Here is a 7727-nt window from a genome sequence, read left to right on the forward strand (position 1 = left end):
GGGAAATATATGGGTTTTCCAAGAAAGTAAATTATCAGAGGTGAGTTTCAGAGTGAGAGGATGTTGGGTAGATGGGTTTGCTGAAGAAGCCATTGGAGGAGAGGTAGGTAGGGAGGTACGAGAAAGAAGATGAGAGGTTGAGGTTAAGGTTAAGGCTAAGGATCGTTCCCTTGTATATAAGGATCTACAACATCTTGTTTATCCTCTTCCCTTCAGCCTTAAGTTTAGGGATTCGTTAGATGATCATTCCTTGAGGCTTAAGTTTATGGATGTGGATCCCTATCTCCTCTTTCCTTTTTTTTTTTTTTTTTTTGAAAATATTTTAAGAAGTTTATTATAGTGGATAGAGTTTGAATAAGTGAGAGATACATTTGAAACTTGAATTTGAAAATTTGAAAGTTTTACAACCGTTTCAGTTCCCGTTTAATTGCTATTCTGTTTGTCTGATTGAATTTTTTTTCTGTTCTCTTTTTTTTTTTTTTTTTTTTTTTTGGATATGAGGTCCATCCGGGCCAGCTTGCGCGCACCACGATTTACATCCTCAAATGAGCTTTTTTATATTAATGCCGCCGAGTGGGTGCGAACCCAAGACCTCCCCTAGAGAAATTGAATCTTTAACCGCTTTAATTATATATTGCAAGAATTGCAGGATTTCAGTATCACAGCATCATCTTTCTTTTGCAAGAGGAGGAGATTATGTAATGTATGAGCTTTCCTCGTTCTACGTTGACCTTAAGAATAATTCTTCTGATAGGTGTATATTGAAGGGATGGGACAAGGCCTCACATGAATGGATTTTTGTTCACGGGATATCCGCGCAGCAGTCAGAACTTGACACGTTAATGTGGAAAAAATAAATGGTTTGGATTCTTTAAATAGATTTTTATATTTAAAATGTTTAACATATTACAATTATTCGTTCCTATAAGTTTTTAAATTTACAAAAGGCAGTCCCTGAAGAGTCATAGGAATTGCAATTTTCAAGATTTCTTTTGCAATACTTTGAGGAAATTTTTCATTGATTACCTCTATGTTCCAAAAGTTTCCATAGTCATCAAATTTGCCACCACATCAATACCTTCCACACGAGCAATTGATACTGGGACCTTGAAGTTTTTGCCTGTAGGAATCCATGGGTCTTCCCAAACCTTCACTTGCTGCCCATTACCAACACACCATAAGAGACCTTTTTTAAGCACATCGCGACCCATGATCATGATTGATCTCCATGCCCACGAAGGTCTATAACCACACTTTGCTTCTAAGAAGGAACTTGAAGGAAAGTATATGTTCTTAAGCATTTGCGCCAATCCCGCATTTGAGTTTTTGCCAACATTGCTGTATTATACGTATCTATATCTTTGCTCTGTTATGCCTTCTTGCATTCTTGATTTATTGTTATACAGAAGAAGCTGGATGTAGAAGATCCAACATCCCTCTCCCATTGCGCAATGTTCCTCAAGAAGCGTAATACTTGATGGCTTTTTTATGAGGGCATTAGAGAATTTTTCTAGGTGTTCCCCTTGGGACATGACTTATTTATCTATGTGATATGACCAAAAGCTAGATCCGGAGATCTTTGTGTAATATGCATATCCTCTAACAAGTATTGTTCCTTTAATGCCTAGGCACGCTTGTCCTTCTTGGGGTTAGATCAGGACTTGTCACTTCCCATCCTTGAAGAGGGGACCAACAAGTGTTTTGGAGATTGAGGTAGGGTTTATCCCCGCCAACTAACGCATACATAATGGTGGGTCCCTCCCTGGTTCAACCAATCCTCTTGAACTGAATGCTAGGGCTACAACAAGTCTGAGCTAGGTTGAGCTTTTGCAATCCCAAGCCCAGCCCTATATGTTCTAATATGAGTTTATTCCCGCCTTGACCCTACTCCAGGGCCAAAGATTATTGTCCCTAGCCCTAAGCCCTACAGGGCCAAGCCAAGCCCATTCCCACCCTAATTGGCCATAATTGAGCTGAGTCAAGATGGGTTGGTCCTGATTGGCCCTGTCCCTGGCCCTAACCCTGATTGGCCCCATTCGTAACCTTAGTTGGCCCTTTCCCTGGCCCTTTCCCTGGCCCTTATTGACATTGTCCCTAGCCTCAATTGGTCTATCCTTGGACTTAAAATTTCAAATGTAAATGGGTAAATATCACTTAACTCCCATCTTAGTAGGATAATATCACTTACCTCCCCTCTTACCTAGCAAATGTATCAAACACCTCTCCTCTATTAACTTTTTAGGTTAAATTTAACTTTTACCGTTAAATATTTTTCTAAACCCCAAACTATCATTGGCTAAATATATATATATATATATATATATATATATATATATATATATATATATTTATTTATTTATTTATTTTAAACCTTAAATTACCCTAATCATGTAGTTAAAATAATAAATTACCCTCAATTAAAATGATTGTTAAAAACCAATACACTATGGTTAAAACCCAAATTATTTTTAATTATTAAAAGCCCAACAAACCCCTTTTTTTTTTTTATAAATAATTTATCAAGCAATTAAAAAAAACCCCCAAAATAGTAGGACAGGTTTAATTTATATATATATATATATATATATATATATATATATATATATATATAATTCCTTTTTTAATTTTACTTGATTGTAGTACTTGTTTTTTTAATTGTTTGATTTAAAAAAAAAAAGTGTATGTTGGGCTTTTAATAATTAAAGATAATTTAGGTTTAATTATATTGTTTTAGTTTTTAATAATTATTTTAATTGAGGGTAATTTAGTAGTTTAACTGTTAGGGTGATTAGGGTAATTTAGGGTTTAAAATAAATAAATAAAATTTAGCCAAAGACAGTTTGGGGTTTTAAAAAATATTTAACAAGTAAAAATTAAATTTAATCAAGAAAATTAACATGAGAGGAGGTGTTTGATATATTTGCTAGGTAGGAGGGGAGGTAAGTGATATTATTCAACTAAGAAGGAGTGTAAGTACAATTTGTTTAGTTAAGAGGGAGGTAAGTGATATTTACCCAATGTAAATTTATATACTAGAAAAAAACATAAAAAAAAAGTATCAAGTAAACTAAAAATAAAATTCATAAAAATATAAGATGATTCAAGCTCTTACAAAATGATAAAATAGTCAATAAGTTGATTGTGTTGCTTTAAATATAAACAAATTCACATTCCATAATTTTATATTGAGCTCTGAAAGCCTCCAATTGCTTTCGTGATGGAAATTTCCATTTTCTCCCATTGATATTCATATTCAATACCTTGGTAATATGTAAAAATCAACAATAATTTAGTATTCGTATTTTTTTGTAGTTAAAAGAAATTTTTTTGTAGTTAAAAGAAAATGATATTTTAGTTTCAAATATAACTATCTGTTCTTTAATAGGTTTTTCGAGATATTACATTGGAGGCAAAAGAAAGATGTCTTGGGGTGTAAATTTCGTAGGAGGTCAGAGTTCGAATCCCCTCGGGGCCAGGGGCGAAGCCCCGCCTATATTAATTATATAAAAAGCGCCTTGAGGATGTAGTCGTGGTGCGCGCAAGCTTGCCCGGATGAACCTCATTTCCAAAAAAAAATAATAATTTCATAGATATTAATTCTTTACATACTAATTTTTATTATTTATAATATATTATCTCACCATAATCCCAAAAAAGTTAATATTTTTTGGGAACTAAAAGTGACTTAGTTCGAAAAATAAAAATACCTTAAAATAATATAAAAAAAATAAACTCATAGTTTAATATGATCAAAATGACTGAAAGTCAAAATTGAGATTTATAGTTATATCAATGTTAATATGAAGATTATGGTAAAAATCTAGTACATGATTAGGGTCAAATTAACATTAAGCCTAGAGCCAAAATTATGGTCAGGATCAGGGCTAAAATTAGATGAATGCTTACTACATTGGTAATGAGGATATGATTTATGTTTATTAATTTTCTACAAAACGTGATCATATTTTTAAAATTTGACCACGTGTTAAGTATCCACCTATGTAGATTAGAATTAATTCCTCTCCATATGGGTGGAGGGTTCAGACTCAAATTAAGGTTAGGATCAGGGCTAAAATCATGGGCCTAGATTAGGGCAAAGATTAGAGCTAAAATCAGGACGAGCCGAGATAGGTTGGACAGGCCAGAGAGTAATCCCAAGCCCGCCTTTGGCTTTAATTTAGGACCAGAATATTTTGGCCCTAACCCGCCTTTAGGGCCAAAATCTTTGGTCCAACTGGTTCAGATTTTCGATATGGGACACATAGGGAATTTCTTGACATAACTATGCCAAACAAATAAAAAAGACAAAAACTAGTAGCAATTGAGAATGAGAATAGATACCATAAACTCATAAAAGCCCTAAATCCCACAATTCATAATACATGGATGATATGGTAATTTTCAACCGTAAGGTGTTGAGCTGGAGACGATAGCCGTCCGGCTGCAGAAAAAAAAAAAAAAACTAAAATTTGCCGAATCAGAGGATTCTAAAACCTAAATTGAATCATCCACGATCGTATTGATTTTATCATGGAAGGAATAAAAGAAAACACAAAACGCATAAACTGATTAATAATGGGCTCGATTTAGGAGCCCTTACAGACGGCCATTGCGGTTACGCAAAAGCCCACAACCACAAGCCCAAACCCAAGCCCAGACTGAAACGCACTCCCTAACCATGTTGAATCTGCAAATACGTCGGCAGCATTTGGTGTTGGTGGAAGAGTCTGAATTGTGTTTAACTCGATTTCATGATTGAGCAAGGCACGACTAAGAGATGGGAAACTTTGTGGTTCATTCTTTGAGGCAAATGCAGCAAGAATATCTTGATAATCATTTCCGAGATTTCGGAGAAGAATAGCATTGAGTTCAGTATCTCCAACTGGTTTTCCGGTAGCCACAAGTAGATCACAAATATCTTTGATATAACGAAGGTATTCTGAAATTGATTTTCCTCCCTTGGATGTAATTTGAAGTATCATATGCAACTTTAGAGCCCTTGAAGTTGAATGAATTGTCTTGAGAGTATCCCACAATTCAGCAGCAGAATCTAGACCAACCACATGAGGGAGAATTTCTGGAGCGAGGCTACATATGATCAAACTCCTGACGTGTTTATCTTTGTGACTCCATTCAGCGTGAGCAGGATTAGGTATTGCATCGGTGGATTCTTGTGGAATGATGGTTTCTAGTGGACAGACGGTGGTACCTTCAATAAATCCAACAAGTTCCTGACTACGGAGAATGGAAAACAGTTGGGTTTTCCAACAATAAAAATTATCAGAGGTGAGTTTCAGAGTCATAGGAAGTTGGGTAGATGGGTTTGCTGAAGAAGCCATTCGAGGAGAGGTAGGTAGGAAAGAAGATGAGAGGTTAAGGCTAAGGATCGTTCTCTTGTAGATGATCGTTCCCTTTTATAATATGGCTTTAGGGATTTATTAGATGATCATTCCCTTGAGGCTTAAGTTTATGGATGTGGAACCCTATCTCCTCTTTCCTATTTTTTATTTTTGAAAATATTTTAAGAATTAGATTCAATTCCTTTATTAGGAAGTTCTAATTCTGGGTGGGAATCGTAGAGGATGTCAATCCGTTAGAAAGAGTATGGTGTTATTCCAAACTCTATCCTCAACACCTAGTGGATAGAGTTTGAATTAAGTGAGAGATACATTTGAAACTTGAATTTGAAAATTTGAAAGAACTCAAATTGAGTTTTACAACCGTTTCAGTTCCAGTTTAATTGCTACTCTGTTTGTCTGATTGAATTTCTTCCTTAATTATTGCGATAATGGCAGGATTTCAGTCTCACAGCATCATCCGTCTTTTGCAAGAGGAGGAGATCAGATCATGTAAGGTATGAGCTTTTCTCGTTCTGCATCGACCTGTCTCTTTTAGCATTTGAGAGAGCCAATTCCGCAAATGCTCGACTTCAGAATTCGCCGTTCCCAATCTGTTCTCGATTTCTTCAAGTATTTGATCGACAAGCTCTATTGCTTTCTCAACTCTAAATTAAGCCAAGAACAGAATATCAATTAAATAATCTAGCAGAAATGGATGATAATTGCAGGGAACACCTCTTCATATACAAGTTTTTACATACCTTCCCATGGCATCAGAAGGGCTTTCTCACAGTGGTGTTGAGCTTCCTTGAGCGAGCATTCCTTTCTTTAGCTGAAGATCTGCAAGGCATACGAAGATGGATGTGTGCTCTTCCCCATACAAAGCTCTGAACACCGAAAGGGCTTTGTGGTACGATGAAAGAGTTCATCGTATCTACTCAAAGCAACGTAGGTTTCACCGATGTAAACTTCAAGGAATGCCAAATAAATCTGTTCCAGTTCTGGCAAGGCTGAAAGAACAGAGCTCGCTAAAAGCAGTTGTTCCAATGCTGCTGTGTTATCGCCCATTCCAATTTTTATCAACCCCATGAGTTTCCTAGTCTCAAACTCTTCGACGGAGTCATTCCTGCTGCATTTGGAGCTGTGGTGATGGATCTTGAGGGCTAAGGAACATATCTCCTCTGCCTCCTTGAAATTCATGAGTTGAAGGTAAGACTCTTGCTATGTATCTGCAAGGTTCAGCGACCTGTGGATTTAACATTCCTAATGACTGAATTTGGATATCGAGACCCGATCGATAGGAATTCATGCCAGCATTGTAATAACCCAATTTGAAGTAGATGTCTCCGAGCTGCATAAACACAGAGAACGACGCGTTGGCTAGCTCTGGGCTACAATTTGAACCAGATGAGTTAAAAAGCGACACTAACTTGCTGAGCACTTGAATGAATTGCTTCTTCGAATTGACCCAATTTGCAGTGGGTTGCGGCCAGGAGTTGGAAGCTGCTTAAGAGATTAACGATGGTAATCTTAAAAGCTGCAGAATCGTCTTCTTGGAGAAGCGTTTTCTGGGAGAACTCAGTAGCTATAATAGCAAATCGATTGGCTTTGATGGGTTCATCGCCTGAGGCATGGAGGGAGTGTGCGGAAGAGAGGAGAAGCAAACCGAGGTCGGAAGAGGAAGAAGCGGAAGGTGGTGTACTCACTTCAGGCTTCTGGCATGATACCGATCTTCCACTGTTCTGGCTCACTGGTTTTCTCATTCCCAGTAATGCAGTAGAGGCAGGGCCGTCGTTGATCTTCCACTGTTCTGGCTCACTGGTTTTCTCATTCCCAGTAATGCAGTAGAGGCAGGGCCGTCGTTTTCTTGTGTTGGTTGGGCGGTGAACGAGGTGGAACGCCCAAAACGTTGATGATTAAATGTCCCAGTAGTCGATTCCATCAATTAGAATTTGGGTTTTGCCTTTGATGACAGTGATGAACTGATGATTATATGCAGGTTGAGGAGTTGTAATTTCAAAAAAATAGTACTACTTAAACAAAATCATTTTAAACTTGAAGTCTCGAGGCATGCTTTTTTCCACTAGATTGGGTCAATAAATATGTTTGATGGAAAAAAATCGTCTTGTTGTGCACAGCAGTGCACCACTAGAAGGTGACACTTGGATTATGCCTAATAAATGGATGAGATCAAACCTGTAATTTTTATGTGATTTAAGCCAATTGTAATACCCATTTTAGCTATACCCGTCTATTTCAAAACCCGATTAATGAAAACTCATCTTCTCCGTGCTTCTCCCTCTTTCTCTGAGAATAGGTTTCTTTTCCATCTCTAGCTTTACCATCAGACCTCTGTGGAGAAGGAGACGGTGGTGCTCTTAGAAAAAT

The 7727-nt window shown here is 36.9% G+C and overlaps 1 pseudogene; it reads right to left on the reverse strand.

Annotated features, from left to right (window-relative positions):
- Positions 1-5337: 5337 nt before the first annotated feature.
- On the reverse strand, positions 5338-7232 carry LOC149017736 (protein KINESIN LIGHT CHAIN-RELATED 1-like; annotated as a pseudogene).
- Positions 7233-7727: the final 495 nt, after the last annotated feature.

The sequence above is a fragment of the Hakea prostrata genome, chromosome 4 (assembly GCF_041222555.1).
Source record: "Hakea prostrata isolate BN-2017 chromosome 4, UWA_Hpros_2, whole genome shotgun sequence".
Taxonomy (NCBI): domain Eukaryota; kingdom Viridiplantae; phylum Streptophyta; class Magnoliopsida; order Proteales; family Proteaceae; genus Hakea; species Hakea prostrata.